Source organism: Gorilla gorilla, chromosome 3 (genome assembly GCF_029281585.2).
Source record: "Gorilla gorilla gorilla isolate KB3781 chromosome 3, NHGRI_mGorGor1-v2.1_pri, whole genome shotgun sequence".
Lineage (NCBI taxonomy): Eukaryota > Metazoa > Chordata > Mammalia > Primates > Hominidae > Gorilla > Gorilla gorilla.
The window spans coordinates 90,629,947-90,646,854 of NC_073227.2; the positions used below are offsets into that span (position 1 = coordinate 90,629,947).

At 37.4% G+C, this 16,908-nt stretch overlaps 1 protein-coding gene across 1 annotated transcript in view; it reads left to right on the forward strand.

Annotated features, from left to right (window-relative positions):
* Positions 1-220: 220 nt before the first annotated feature.
* The window catches only part of MUC7 (mucin 7, secreted), a 58,235-nt gene continuing 41,547 nt past the window's right edge, over positions 221-16,908 (forward strand). The window contains exon 1 of the mRNA XM_019026023.4: positions 221-393. The gene's annotated coding sequence lies outside the window, so the exon portion shown is untranslated. The remainder of the gene's footprint in view (positions 394-16,908) is intronic.

Genomic DNA, 16,908 nt, shown 5'->3' on the forward strand with positions numbered 1-16,908 from the left:
AGCGAGTCTACTATGACCCCAAAAATAATTGACACAGATACTTCTATTGAGAGCACATACTTAACCAGAGGAAAATATGCATATTAAGACACAATCCACTGTTTCTCAGGAAGTAATCAAGGTACAAAGGACAACTGTCAACTGAACAAACAACCAACCATTCTTGGTATAAAAGCCTCAATCCACACATGACCTTTACTCAATTACAGTATTTCCTATTCCTAAAAGAATCTAGTAGGAAGGCTATAAGAAATGTTCTCTTACTGATCTTTCTTATTTGCCACCTTAGATTTTAAGTGGCTTCTTGGCTACCAAAATGCCTAGACACAGTAACTAACAAGAATTCAACTGACAGGTAGTTTGACCAGACTGGGAGGAAGGATTTCTTCAAAGGTAGGTACCTGGGAATTCACAAATTAAGACTTTTGAATAGAGAATCAAGGTTTTTTTTTAAGCATTGCATTTCTAATGATTACTGTAAAAATCCACTGGTAGAACAGCATTTCTAAATGTTCTTCTAGATTAAAATATGGTTAGTAATGCTATTTTATTTTTCTAATCTTCAATGTAATTTAACAGTATGACAAAAAATTCATGAGATTTCACAGGACTAATATTAGCGAACTCCACATTCTTCCTAATTTACCATGTCTTGATTTTCTCTTCTACTGGCAAATAATTTTTTAACATTAGTGATATTTCCTGTCTATCTGACATTAGTCCTAAAATAATTCACTGTATGGGGAGCTGTATGCTACTTTTCAGTATGTAATGGTTATATCTAGTTTACTTACATTTTGGCTAAGAAAAACTCCAAATAAGAAGAAAAAAAGACCAGAAAAATCTTTGATCTCCAGGGGGAAAAACAGCCTTGCCCTAGATAAGGTATTAGATGCGGTGAAACCAAGAACATATGAGAAAAATGTTTTTACAATAGACTTTCTTCTTTGTATTGCATTTACTTTTTTTTTCATTTGTAACAAGGCCAAAAAGGCTTTTATTTGCCTTATAGAGTCAATTCAACAAAACTGTGTTTAGTGCTTACCTTACACAAGACAATGTGCTCTGTGTTGGGAATACAGATACAAACAATAAACATCTTCAAACACAAAGAGTTCATGGTAGATGAAGTCAGAGGGTCTTTTTCATGAATTTAAGAGCATATGATTTTCATTCCTACTAGTGGTTTTTTTTTGGGGGGGTGGGAAATGAATATACAACTATTCTAGAAGTATACAATGTTTTAAAAGAGAAAACTGAAACTGTTTCCAGATCAAGGTTATATCACAATTCTTTAGGCAATAACATTTGATTTAATCAGTTGTAGTTTTCATTGGAATTACATAAATGTTATTTCTTATTCAACCATAGTAACATTAGATGAATATGCACTTATTAACCAATTTCACAGCTTTGAGGGTAAGTCTGGTTTAAATTATGGGTTTCAATTTTTTTATGTTTTTTTATTATACTTTAAGTTCTAGGGTACATGTGCACAATGCGCAGGTTTGTTATATATGTATACATGTGCCATGTTGGTGTGCTGCACCCATTAACTCGTCATTTACATTAGGTATATCTCCTAATGCTATCTCTCCGCCCTGCCCCCACCCCACGACAGGCCCCGGTGTGTGATGTTCCCCTTCCTGTGTCCAAGTGTTCTCATTGTTCAATTCCCACCTATGAGTAAGAACATGCAGTGTTTGGTTTTTTGTCCTGGTGATAGTTTGCTGAGAATGATGGTTTCCAGCTTCATCCATGTGCCTACAAAAGACATGAACTCATCCTTTTTATGGCTGTATAGTATTCCATGGTGTATATGTGCCACATTTTCTTAATCCAGTCTATCATTGATGGACATTTGGGTTGGTTCCAAGTCTTTGCTACTGCAAATAGTGCCACAATAAGCATACCTGTGCATGTGTCTTTATAGCAGCATGATTTATAATCCTTTGGGTTTATACCCAGTAATGGGATGGCTGGGTCAAATGATATTTCTAGTTTTAGATCCTTGAGGAATCACCACACTGTCTTCTATAATGGTTGAACTAGTTTACAGTCCCACCAACTGTGTAAAAGTGTTCCATTTATCCACATCCTCTCCAGCACCTGTTGTTTCCTGAATTTTTAATGATCGCCATTCTAACTGGTGTGAGATGGTATCTGGTTGTGGTTTTGATTTGCATTTCTCTGATGGCCAGTGATGATGAGCATTTTTTCATGTGTCTGTTGGCTGCATAAATGTCTTCTTTTGAGAAGTGTCTGTTCATATCCTTTGCCCACTTTTTGATGGGGTTGTTTTTTTCTTGTAAATTTGTTTAAGCTCTTTGTAGATTCTTGATATTAGCCCTTTGTCAGATGAGTAGCTTGCAAAAATTTTCTCCCATTCTGTAAGTTGCCTGTTTATTCTGATAGTAGTTTCTTTTGCTGTGCAGAAGCTCTTTAGTTTAATTAGATCCCATTTGTCAATTTTGGCTTTTGTTGCCATTGCTTTTGGTGTAGACACGAAGTCCTTGCCCATGCCTATGTCCTGAATGGTATTGCATAGGTTTTCTTCTAGGGTTTTTATGGTTTTAGGTCTAACATGTAAGTCTTTAATCCATCTTGAATTAATTTTTGAATAAGGTGTAAGGAAGGGATCCAGTTTCAGCTTTCTACATATGGCTAGCCAGTTTTCCTGACACCACTTATTACGTAGGGAATCCTTTCCCCATTGCTTGTTTTTGTCAGGTTTGTCAAAGATCAGATGGTTGTAGATGTGTGGTATTATTTCTGAGGGCTCTGTTCTGTTCCATTGGTCTATATATCTGTTTTGGTACCAATACCATGCTGTTTTGATTACTGTAGCCTTGTAGTGTAGTTTGAAGTCAGGTAGCATGATGCCTCCAGCTTTGTTCTTTTGACTTAGGATTGACTTGGCAATGAGGGCCCTTTTTTGGTTCCATATGAACTTTAAAGTAGTTTTTTTCTAATTCTGTGAAGAAAGTCATTGGTAGCTTGATGGGGATGGCTTTGAATCTATAAATGACCTTGGGCAGTATGGCCATTTTCAAGATATTGATTCTTCCTATCCATGAGCATGGAATGTTCTTCCATTTGTTTGTGTCCTCTTTTATTTCATTGAGCAGCGGTTTGTAGTTCTCCTTGAAGAGGACCTTCACATCCCTTGTAAGCTGGATTCCTAGGTATTTTATTCTCTTCATAGTAATTGTGAATGGGAGGTCACTCATGATTTGGCTCTCTGTCTGTTATTGGTGTATAAGAATGCTTGTGATTTTTGCACATTGATTTTGTATCCTCAGAGTTTGCTGAAGTTGCTTATCAGCTTAAGGAGATTTTGGGCTGAGACGATAGGGTTTTCTAAATATACAGTCATATCATCTGCAAACAGGGACAATTTGACTTCCTCTTTTCCTAATTGAATACCCTTTATTTCCTTCTCCTGCCTGATTGCCCTGGCCAGAATTTCCAACACTATGCTGAATAGGAGTGGTGAGAGAGGGCATCCTGTCTTGTGCCAGTTTTCAAAGGGAATGCTTCCAGTTTTTGTCCATTTGGTATAATATTGGCTGTGGGTTTGTCATAAATAGCTTTTATTATTTTGAGATACTTCCCATCAATACCAAGTTTATTGAGAGTTTTTAGCATGAAGGGCTGTTGAATTTTGTCAAAGGCCTTTCCTGCATCTATTGAGATAATCATGTGGTTTTTGTTGTTGGTTCTGTTTATATGCTGGATTACATTTATTGACTTGCGTATGTTGAACCAGCCTTGCATCCCAGGGATGAAGCCCACTTGATCATGGTGGATATGCTTTTTGATGTGCTGCTGGATTCGGTTTGCCGGTATTTTATTGAGGATTTTTGCATCAATGTTCATCAGGGATATTGGTCTAAAATTGTCTTTTTTTGTTGTGTCTCTGCCAGGCTTTGGTATCAGGATGATGCTGGCCTCATAAAATGAGTTAGGGAGGATTCCCTCTTTTTCTATTGATTGGAATAGTTTCAGAAGGAATGGTACCAGCTCCTCCTTGTACCTCTGGTAGAATTCAGCTGTGAATCCATCTGGTCCTGGACTTTTTTTGGTTGGTAGACTATTAATTATTGCCTCAATTTCAGAACCTGTTATTGGTCTATTCAGGGATTCAACTCTTCCTGGTTTAATCTTGGGAGAGTGTATGTGTCCAGAAATTTATCCACTTCTTCTAGATTTTCTAGTTTATTTGTGTAGAGGTGTTTATAGTATACTCTGATGGTAGTTTGTATTTCTGTGGGATTGGTGGTGATATCCCCTTTACCATTTTTTATTGCATCTATTTGATTCTTCTCTCTTTTCTTCTTTATTAGTCTTGCTAGCTTGTTGATCTTTTCAAAACACCAGCTCCTGGGTTCATTGATTTTTTGAAGGGCTTTTTGTGTCTTTATTTCCTTCAGTTCTGCTCTGATCTTAGTTATTTCTTGCCTTCTGCTAGCTTTTGAATGTGTTTGCACTTACTTCTCTAGTTCTTTTAATTGTGATGTTAGGGTGTCAATTTTAGATCTTTCCTGCTTTCTCTTGTGGGCATTTAGTGTTATAAATTTCCCACTACACACTGCTTTAAATGTGTCCCAGAGATTCTGTTATGTTGTGTCTTTGTTCTCATCGGTTTCAAAGAACATCTTTATTTCTGCCTTCATTTCATTATGTACCCAGTAGTCATTCAGGAGCAGGTTGCAGTTTTGGAGTTTTGAGTGAGTTTCTTAATCCTGAGTTCTAGTTTGATTGAACTGTGGTCTAGAGACAGTTTGTTATAATTTCTGTTCTTTTACATTTGCTGAGGAGTGTTTACTTATAAATTTGAAAAAAAAAGACTGTGATCCTTCTTTTCCTGACTTACCGCTATGTCCAAATTAAGCCACAGAATTTAGAGTTGAAAAGTCCTAGATTCAAATACTAATTCATTCCCTTTGTAGATTTGTGGCTTTGGACAAGGCAATTAAACCTTTTCCTGTTTTATTGTGAATATAATAATACAAGCTTCATCTGTAACTCATAATGATTAAATAAAGGATTTATAGAAAGCACATACACATGGGAATAAAAGTCTGATACTCTTTTTGTAAATCTGCTAGGGCAGCTAGAGGTACCCTTATCCTGAGTAGAGAGGATCATCTCCTCACTTCTTTCCAATGATACCAGTCTATGTTTCTAAGATTCTGAATTCAATAGGCAATCTTTTAATTAATTATACCTACTCTCTACTAGAAATTTAGACTAGCCAGCCCTCAGAAAATCCACAAAAACCATTTATATTTGATTCTTAACTACCCTACATGGTTGCACTTGAACATGATAATAGATATTTATTAAATCTAATCTGATTTAGCTACGTATTTTCTGTTAGTATTCATAGCATATTTTGTAAATATTTTTTGAAATTCAAAACCAAGCCTTTTATTTACTTTTTTTTTGTTTTGAGCAAGGTTTTTCTCACTTTTTTTTTTTTTTTTTTTGAGATGAAGTCTCATTCTGTCTCCCAGGCTAGAGTGCAGTGGTGCCATGTCGGCTCACTGCAACCTCTGGCTCCCGGGTTCAAGCGATTCTCCTACCTCAGCCTCCCGAGTTGCCTTACAGGTGCGTGCCACCACACCTGTCTAATTTTTGTATTTTTAGTAGAGACGGGGTTTCACCATGTTGGGCAGGCTGGTCTCAAAATTGTAACCTCAGGTGATTCACCCGCCTTGGCCTCCCAGAATGCTGGGATTACAGGTGTGAGCCACCGTGCCTCGCCTTTTTTAACTTTTATTTTAAGATTGGGGTACAAGTGCTGGTTTATTACATAGGTAAACTTGTGTCATAAGGGGTTTGTTTTACAGATTATTTCATCACCCAGGCATTAAGCCTAGTATCCCTTAGTTATTTTTCCTGGTCTGCTCCCTTCTCCCATCCACCACCGTCTGAAAGGCCCCAATGAGTGTTATTCTCCTCTATGTGTCCATGTGTTCTCATCACTTAGCTCCCACTTATAAGTGAGAACATGCAATATTTGGTTTTCCATTCCTGTGTTAGTCTTCTAAGGATAATAACCTCCAGCTCCATCTGTGTTACCACAAAGGACATCAATGGACACGTTTCAAAAGAAGACACACATGCAGCCAACAAACATGAAAAAAAGCTCAACATCACTGATCATTAGAGAAATGCAAATCAAAACCCCAATAAGATACCATCTGACACCAGTCACAATGGCCATTATTAAAAAGGAAAAAAATAACAGATGCTAGTGAGGTTGTGGAGAAAAAAGAACACTTATACACTGTTCGTGGGAGTGTAAATTCATTTGCCCATTGTGAAAGACAGCGTGCAATTCCTCAAAGACCCAGAGACAGAACTACCATTTGACGCAGCAATCCCATTATTGGGTATATACCCAAAGGAAATTTTTAATTACTAACAGTCAGTTCACCAAAAATGCTGTAGTATTCATTCTACTATGAAATATGTATATAGTAACATAATTATATTTCCTAACATTAAAAAATAATTATAATATTCTATTATACTTTATATAGTTCAATAATTAGCACATTTGTCTACAATTCTAACAACCATCTCTCAGTGATTGCTTTGTTAACCTGTTCTTCAAAACTATCCTGATTCTGGAACAAATAAAGAGGACTTTTTGTGAAAACTGAAATGGACATTTCTTGTGCTTACTTTCAAACAAGAGCTAAAGGCAATGAGAATGTCCTACCTGACCCTCAGTCTATTGGCTTTTATGGACTTCCTTCTCAGTAAATACTCATGAGTCAATTGATCCACCTTTATATTTAATTGTAAATAAAAAAATAATTAGTTTGGAGACAGATAACTTTTGCAACTGAATAAGAGAACATACCCTAACATTTCTGATTTCAGCTTTCATATTCTCAGACTTAATACTTGGATGTTGAATTTTCTTTTTTTTTTTTTTTTTTTTTTTGAGACGGAGTCTCGCTCTGTCACCCAGGCTGGAGTGCAGTGGTGCGATCTCGGCTCACTGCAAGCTCCGCCTCCCAGGTTCGCGCCATTCTCCTGCCTCAGCCTCCCGAGTAGCTGGGACTACAGGCACCCGCCACCGTGCCCGGCTAATTTTTTGTATTTTTAGTAGAGACGGGGTTTCACCATGTTAGCCAGGATGGTCTTGATCTCCTGACCTCGTGATCCGCCTGCCTTGGCCTCCCAAAGTGCTGGGATTACAGGCATGAGCCACCGCGCCCGGCCTGAATTTTAACATTACATTTTACCTTTTTCTACTGTTGACACCTATGTTTATGTGTATGGCATTTAAAAATACCATAAAAGGCCATAAAAATATAACTTCTTATGAAAGTCTATCTCTATTCCATATAATTTATTGTCTGTTACTATGAGTGTCTCAGAATAGAAAATAAAGATAGAATTTATGGGAGCTGCTTTTTTATTATTATTATACTTTAAGTTCTAGGGTACATGTGCACAACATACAGGTTTGTTACATAGGTATACATGTGCCATGTTGGTTTGTTGAACCCATCAACTCATCGTTTACATTAGGTATTTCTCCTAATGCTAACCCTCCCCCAGTCCCCTACCCTCCAACAGGACCTGGTGTGTGATGTTCCCCACCCTGTGTCATGTGTTCTCATTGTTCAGCTCCCACTTATGAGTGAGAACATGTGGTGTTTAGTTTTCTGTCCTTGTGCTATTTTACTAAGAATGATGGCTTCCAGGTTCATCCATGTCCCTGCAAAGGACACGAACTCATCCTTTTCTGTGGCTGCATAGTATTCCATGGTGTAAATGTTCCACATTTCCTTTATCCAGTCTATTATTGATGAACATGTGGGTTCATTGCAAGTCTTTGCTATTGGGAATAGTGCCACAATAAACATACATGTGCATGTGTCTTTATAGTAGCATGATTTATAATCCTTTGGGTATATACCCAGTAATGGGGTTGCTGGGTGAAATGGTATTTCTAGCTATAGATCCTTGAGGAATCATCACACTGTCTTCCATAATGGTTGAACTAATTTACACTCCCACCAACAGTGTAAAAGCATTCCTATTTCTCTACATCCTCTCCAGCATCTGCTGTTTCCTGACTTTTTATGATCATCATTCTAACTGGCATGAGATGAAATCTCATTGCGGTTTTGATTTGCATTTCTCTGATGATCAGTGATGATGAACATTTTTTCATATGTCTGTTGGCTGCATAAATGTCTTCTTCTGAAAAGTGTCTGTTCATATCCTTCGCCCACTTTTGATGGGATTGTTTGGTTTTTTTCTTGTAAATTTGTTTAAGTTCTTTGTAGATTCTGGATATTAGCCCTTTATCAGATGGATAGATTGCAAAAATTTTCTCCCATTCTCTAGGTTGCCTGTTCACTCTGATGATAGTTTCTTTTGCTGTACAGAAGCTCTTTAGTTTAATTAGATCCCATTTGTCTATTTTGGCTTCTATTGCCATTGCTTTTTGTGTTTTAGTCAGGAAATCTTTGCCCATGCATATGTCTTGAATGGTATTGCCTAGGTTGTCTTCTAGGCTTTTTATGCTTTTAGGTCTTGCATTTAAGTCTTTAATCCATCTTGAGTTAATTTTTGTATAAGGTGTAAGGAAGGGATCCAGTTTCAGCTTTCTACATATGGCTAGCCAGTTTTCCCAACACCATTTATTAAATAGGGAATCCTTTCCCCATTGCTTGTTTTTGTCAGGTTTGTCAAAGATCAGATATTTGAAGATGTGTGTTGTTATTTCTGAGGCCTCTGTTCTGTTCCATTGGTCTATATATCTGTTTTGGTACCAGTACCATGCTGTTTTGGTTACTGTAGCCTTGTAGTAAAGTTTGAAGTCAGGTAGCATGATGCCTCCAGCTTTGTTCTTTTGACTTAGGATTGTCTGGCTATGGGGTCTCTTTTCTGGTTCCATATGAAATTTAAAGTAGTTTTTTTCTAATTCTGTGAAGAAAGTCAGTGGTAGCTTGACGGGGATAGCACTGAATCTATAAATTACCTTGGGCAGTATGGCCATTTTCAAGATATTGATTCTTCCTACCCATGAGCATGGAAATTTCTTCCATTTGGTTGTGTCCTCTTTTATTTTGTTGAGCAGTGGTTTGTAGTTCTCCTTGAAGAGGTCCTTCACATCCCTCATAAATTGTATTCTTAGGTATTTTATTCTCTTTGTAGTAATTGTGAATGGGAGTTCACTCATGATTTTCTCTCTGTTTGTTATTGGTGTATAGGAATGCTTGTGATATTTGCATATTGATTTTGTATCCTGAGAACTTGCTGAAGTTGCTTATCAGCTTAAGGAGATTTTGGGCTGAGACGATGTGGTTTCTAAATATACAATCATGTCATCTGCAAATAGGGACAATTTGACTTCCTCTTTTCCTAATTGAATACCCTTTATTTCTTTCTCTTGCCTGATTGTCCTGGCCAGAACTTCCAATACTATGTTGAATAGGAGGGTTGAGAGAGGGTATCCCTGTCTTGTGCCAGTTTTCAAAGGGAATGCTTCCAGTTTTTGCCCATTCAGTATAATATTGGCTGTGGATTTGTCATAAATAGCTATTATTAATTTGACATATGTTCCATCAATACCTAGTTTATTGAGAGTTTTTAGCATGACAGGCTGTTGAATTTTGTTGAAGGCCTTTTCTGCATCTATTGAGATAATCATGTGGTTTTTGTCTTTGGTTCTGTTTACATCATGGATTACATTTATTGATTTATGTTGAACCACCCTTGCATCACAAGGACGAAGCTGACTTGATCTTGGTGGGTAAGCTTCTTGATGTGCTGCTGGATTAAGTTTGCCAGTATTTTATTGAGGATTTTTGCATCAATGTTCATTAGCAAAACTGGCCTAAAATTAACTTTTTTTGTTGTTTCTCTGCCAGGTTTGGTATCAGGATGATGCTGGCCTCATAAAATGAGTTAGGGAGGATTCCCTCTTTTTCTATTGATTGGAATAGTTTCAGAAAGAATGGTACCAGCTCCTCTTTATACCTCTGGTAGAATTCAGCTGTGAATCCATCTGGTCCTGGACTTTTTTTGTTGGTAAGCTATTAATTATTGCCTCAATTTCAGAACCTGTTATTGGTCTATTCAGAGATTCAACTTCTTCCTAGTGTACTCTTGGGAGGGTGTATGTGTCCAGGAATTTATCCATTTCTTCTAAATTTTCTAGTTTATTTGCATAGAGGTGTTTATAGTATTCTCTGATGGTAGCTTATATTTCTGTGAGATTGGTGGTGATATCCCCTTTATCATTTTTTATTGCATCTATTTGATTCTTCTCTCTTTTCTTATTAGTCTTGCTAGCAGTCTATTTTGCTGATCTTTTCAAAATACCACCTCCTGGATTCATTGATTTTTTGAAGGGCTTTTTGTGTCTCTACCTCCTTCCATTCTGATCTTAATAATTTCTTGCCTTCTGCTAGCTTTTGAATGTGTTTGCTCTTGCTTCTCTAGTTCTTTTAATTGTGATGTTAGGGTGTCGATTTTGGATCTTTCCTGCTTTCTCTTGTGGGCATTTAGTGCTATAAATTTCCCTCTACACACTGCTTTAAATGTGTCCGAGAGATTCTGGTATGTTGTGTCTTTGTTCTCGTTGGTTTCAAAGAACATCTTTATTTCTGCCTTCATTTCATTATGTACCCAGTAGTCATGCAGGAGCAGATTGTTCAGTTTCCATGTAGTTGTGCGGTTTTGAGTGAGTTTCTTAATCCTGAGTTCTAGTTTGATTGCACTGTGGTCTAAGAGACAGTTTGTTGTGATTTCTGTTCTTTTATATTTGCTGAGGCATGTTTTATTTCCAATTATGTGGTCAATTTTAATATAAGTGTGAAATGGTGCTGAGAAGAATGTATATTCTGTTGACTTGGGGTGGAGAGTTCTGTAGATGTCTATTAGATCCACTTGGTCCAGAGCTGAGTTCAAGTCCTGGATATCCTTGTTAATTTACTGTCTCGTTGATCTAATATTGACAGTGGGGTATTAAAGTCTCCATTATTATTGTGTTGGAGTCTAAGTTTCTTTGTAGGTCTCTAAGAACTTGCTTTATGAATCTGGATGCTCCTGTGTTGGGTGTGTATCTATTTAGTACAGTTATCTCTTCTTGTTGAATTGATCCCTTTACCATTATGTAATGGCCTCCTTTGTCTCTTTTGATCTTTGTTGGTTTAAAGTCTGTTTTATCAGAGACTAGGATTGCAACCCCTGCTTTTTTTTGCTTTCCATTTCCTTGGTAGATCTTCCTCCAACTCTTTAGTTTGAACCTATGTATATCTTTGCATGTGAGATAGGTCTCCTGAATACAGCACACTGATGGGTCTTGACTCTTTATCCCATTTGCCAGTCTATGTCTTTTAATTGGGGCATTTAGCCCATTTACATTTAAGGTTAATATTGTTATGTGTGAATTTGATCCTGTCGTTATGATGTTAGCTGGTTATTTTGCACATTAATTGATGCAGTTTCTTCCTAGCATCGATGGTCTTTACACTTTGGCATGTTTTTGCAGCAGCTGGTACCGGTTTTTCCTCTCCATGTTTAGTGCTTCCTTCAGGAACTCTTGTAAGGCAGGCCTGGTGGTGAGAAAATCTCTTCACATTTGCTTGTCTGTAAAGGATTTTATTTCTCCTTCACTTATGAAGCTTAGTTTGGCTGGATATGAAATTCTGGGTTGAAAATTATTTTATTTAAGAATGTTGAATATTGGCCCCCGCTCTCTTCTGGCTTGTAGGGTTTCTGCCCACAGATCTGCTGTTAGTCTGATGGGCTTCCCTTTGTGGGTAACCTGATCTTTCTCTCTGGCTGCCCTTAACATTTTTGCCTTCATTTCAACCTTGGTGAATCTGACAATCATGTGTCTTGGGGTTGCTCTTCTCGAGGAGTATCTTTCTGGCGTTCTCTGTATTTCCTGAATTTGAATGTTGGCCTGCCTGCTAGGTTGGGGAAGTTCTCCTGGATATATCCTGAAGAGTGTTTTCTAATTTGGTTCCATTCTCACCATCACTTACAGGTATACCAATCAAACGTAGATTTGGTCTTTTCACATAGTCCCGTATTTCTTGGAGGCTTTGTTCATTTCTTTTCACTTTTTTTTCTCTAGTCTTGTCTTCTCACTTTATTTAATTAATTTGATCTTCAATCATTGATACCCTTCCTTTGCTTGACAAAATCGGCTATTGAAGCTTGTGTATGCTTCAAAAAGTTCTCATGCTGTGGTTTTCAGCTCCATCAGGTCATTCTCTTCTCTACACTTGTTATTCTAGTTAGCCATTCGTCTAACCTTTTTTCAATGTTTTTAGCTTCCTTGCGATGGGTTAGAACATGCTCCTTTAGCTCAGAGAAGTTTGTTATTACCAACCTTCTAAAGCCTACTTCTGTCAATTCGTCAAACTCATTGTTTGTCCAGCTTTGTTTCCTTGCTGGCAAGGAGCTGTGTTCCTTTGGAGGAAAAGAGGCATTCTGGTTTTTGGAATTTTCAGCTTTTCTGTTCTGGTTTCTCCCCATCTTTATGGTTTTATCTATCTTTGGTCTTTGATGTTGATGACCTACGGATGGGGTTTTGGTGTGGATGTCCTTTTTGTTGATGTTGATGCTATTTCTTTCTGTTTGTTAGTTTTCCTTCTAACAGACAGGCCCCTCAGCTGCAGGTCTGTTGGAGTTTGCTGGAGGTCTACTCCAGACCCTGTTTGCCGGGTATCACCAGCAGAGGCTGCAGAACAGCAAATATTGCTGCCTGATCCTTCCTCTGGAAGCTTCATCCCAGAAGGGCACCCACCTGTATGAGGTGTCTGTCAGCCCCTACCGGGAGATGTCTTCCAGTCAGGCTACACAGGGGTCCAGGACCCACTTGAGGAGGCAGTCTGTCTGTTCTCAGAGCTCGAATGCCGTGCTGGAAGAACCACTGCTCTCTTCAGAGCTGTCAGGCAGGGACGTTTAAGTCTGCAGAAGCTGTCTGCTGCCTTTTGTTCAAGTATGCCCTGATCCCAGAGGTGGAATCTAGAGAGGCAGTAGCCTTGCTGAGCTGCAGTGGGCTCCACCCAGTTTGAGCTTCCCTGCCTCTTTGTTTACATTGTGTGCATAGAACTGCCCACTCAAGCCTCAGCAATGGCAAATGCCCCTCCCCCTGCCACGCTGTAACATCCCAGGTCGATCTCAGACTGCTGCACTAGCAGCAAGCAAGGCTCCATGGGCGTGGGACTCACTGAGACAGTCACAGGAGAGAATCTCCTGGTTTGCTGTTTGCGAAGACCATGGTAAAAGTGCAGTATTTGTGCAGGAGTGTACTGTTCCTCCAGGTATAGTCACTCATGGCTTCCCTTGGCTAGGAAAGGGAAATTCCCCGACTCCTTGCGCTTCCCAGGTGAGGCGACACCCCACCTTCTTTCAGCTCACCGTCTGTAGGCTGTACCCACTGTCCAACCAGTCCCAATGAGATGGACCAGGTACCTCAGTTGGAAATGTAGAAATCACCCATCTTCTGCATCAGTCTCGCTGGGAGCTGTAGACTGGAGCTGTTCCTATTTGGCTATCTTGGAAGTGACTCTGGGGAGCTGCTTTTAAAAAAATCTATTCTTTACCCTCACTAAGTCCTGTAAAGGTTCATGAAGAAAATAGAGTTTGAGCAGATCTTGAATAGATGTCCATATATAAAGAGCTAGCTTTGGATACTATAAATAATTTTTAAAAGAATATAACTAATAATGCCTGTCCAGGCCTGGTTATTTTTGAAAATCATGTGGAATGTAGAACAGCACTATCCCTTCTATCTGTAAGCTACTCAAGCTGTAAGTAATGGCTCATGTACTGGAAAGGCTTACAACCTCACATGTAGGAAAGAGTATCATTTTGATCTTAGAAACTTCATTTCTGGCCAGGTGCCATTTATTGCCATTTCTGAATCGGTAACCACAGGGTACTGATCAACATCATCCCCAACCAAAAGTCCAGACATTGCAATATAATAAACTGCATTTGTTTTTTTCTTTCACCTTTTTACAACACAAAAATAATAACTATCATAAAGAAAGCTCAAATTCTTAAAGACTGTTGATGTTTGTTTGATAACTCCTGGAAAATATTAGCCCTGAAATAGAAAACTTAACACTTCAGGAAATGAAGTTTGTTTTGTTTTGTTTTGTTTTGTTTTGTTTTGAGACAGAGTCTCACTCTGTCACCCAGGTTGGAGTGCAGTGGCGCAATCTCGGCTCACTGCAACCTCTGCCTCCCAGGTTCAAGCGATTCTCCAGCCTCAGTCTTCCAAGTACCTGGGACTACAGGCATGCACCACCACACCTGGCTAATTTTTGTATTTTTTAGTAGAGATGAGGTTTCACCATGTTGGCCAGGCTGGTCTTGAACTCCTGACCTCAGATAATCCACCCACCTCCACCTCCCACAGTGATGGGATTACAGGCGTGAGCCACCCCACCTGGCCAGAAATGAATTTTCTAAGATCAAAATGATACTCTAAAAGTCTGCACTCTAGATATAAGAATCTAAATGTTTTTTCCAATAAGAATTAATAAACCTACTCCAGGTTATATTCAAGGGACACTAATACAAGGTAAACAATTGATTTATGCGTTCAACATACATTTATCAAAGTCATATCATGTGGCAGGCACTGTTCAAAGAACTGGAAATACAGCATAGAAAAGAAAGAGAGTTACTGCTCTCACTGAGCCTAGTTTCATAAAGAAGGGAGGCAAATCACAAGAAACAAAATAAAGAAATTGTTTTAGACAGTGATAAAAATAAACTATGGGAACTAAAATAGGGTGAAATGATAGAGATTAAAAAGGCTAATTTAGATTGGGTGTTTCAAAAAGCCTTTTTAAAGAGATGTCATTTAAGCTGAATAAAAAGAGAAAAAATAACAGCCAAGTGATGATATTGGAGCAGAGAATTCTAGACAAAGGTCCACCAAGGACGGAAGAAGCTTAGCAGGTCAGAATCTGGAAGTGAGTGATTGTGAGGGAGAATAAGGTAGGAGCTGGTTCCTTTAGCACCTTCTAAGTGGTGGCAAAAAGTCTGGATTTCATTCAGAAGTCAATGGGATCCCACTGGGAAGTTTAAGCAGGGGATTTGGTGCCCGACTTTTGTTTTTAAAAGCACTCTGCCTCCTGTTTGGAGATAGGCTATAGGGGATCAAAATGAAAGTCGAGAGGTTATGTAGTAATGGAGGCCACATCATTTAGTTCATCATACTTAGTAAGACTGAACATCATATTTCTAAATAAAAGTACACATTAATATGTTTATACATTTATAATAATATAATATTTATCTTAAAGTGTTATGTTATGATTTTGTTCACACTTTTCCTCAATAATCACCATGGACCTATTGTACAATGGTTTCTTATCTTAATTTCAGTAATTTTATATGTATTATTTCAATCAAATAAGACTGTTTAGAAGTGAAAATTTAAAAGCACTATATGAATGAAATGCATTTTGTTAATCACACATGCTAATTGATAATTCATTAGAATTTAAAAATTATTATGTTTAATATCTTTAAACATTTTAGCAGTTAAATTTCACTTATTTTAGAAATTTTTGAAAAGTTTTAATGTGATGTTTAATAGAGTTTATCTTCACAACAAAACTATGACCAGAAACTCTGTTTTGATAAATCAGAAAATTATTTTTTAACTCCAAGATACTATCAGCATTAGTTATTATTATTCATTTCTTAGTCCTAACATATATAAAAAGAGGTCACTATATATGTCGTCTTGAATGTGAAATACCTAGAGATGCACATATATGGAAAGAAGCAAGTATAATTTAAAATAATATTCAACATAGGTTTATGTTGTTTCCTCTCATTTCTCTGATGCGTGTTCCATATACTATTATATCTGCATAATATTATATTACATCAAAACTTAATTTTTAAAAGTTCCTGGAGTCAAATAGCTTTAGAAATAGAACAGAAACATTAACTTTTTTGTTTTGATTTAGCTGCAGAATTTCTCAGCATCTTTAAAATGTCATATGAATTTCATGCTCCAGTGGAGGAATATAGGATAAATAAATGATAAAGAAGAAAACAAAAATGAAAGGAGAAGAAATAAAACCTAACGTTTGATAGATCGGTAAGGTGACTATAGTTTATAATAATAATATGTTTCAAAATAGATAGAAAATAATTTGAATGTTTCCAGCATAAAGAAAAGACACATTTAAGGTAATGGATATCCCAATTACACTAATTTGATCTATACAAATTTTATTAATGTATTAGATTATCACATGTACCCTGAAAATATGTACATCTATTGGACATCAATTCAAAACATAATTTAAAAATGGAGGGAGACAGAAAAATAGAAAGAATAAAAACAAAATAGAGGAAAAAGGAATGGAAAGAGAGTGGATGAGAAGAAGGAAAATTAACAGCACATCCCTTGTAGGAAAAAGACATGCTCCCTCAAAATATATTTTGAGAAACATAAGAAATGCTAAACATTTGGAAACACAAACAGTGGACCCAGGACAGGTGGGGTGAGGGGAGCTCATGGAAGCCGGGAGGCAGGAAAAAATTATTAATATATGCAACTAATTTAAAGCATTTTAAGAGCTTCCAAAGAGTAAACTACAAAGATTGGAATAACCCAAGTATATCAGCTATTAAACTTGATTCAATAATTTTTATTGTGTGGTATTACATGTATTTATAGGTTCTGGAAATTGAGTAGAGAAGCAGACAGATTATACCCCTACCTCCATATGTCTTTCAGTCCAGTTACCTTTTTAATATTACATATGTTGTCTATAAATGTGGTCAACATTCTTGTTTAAGAACTTTATTATTATATAAATATCTTATCACATAGGGATGATAATGCTAATGAAAGAAGGCCTATAATATGCACAT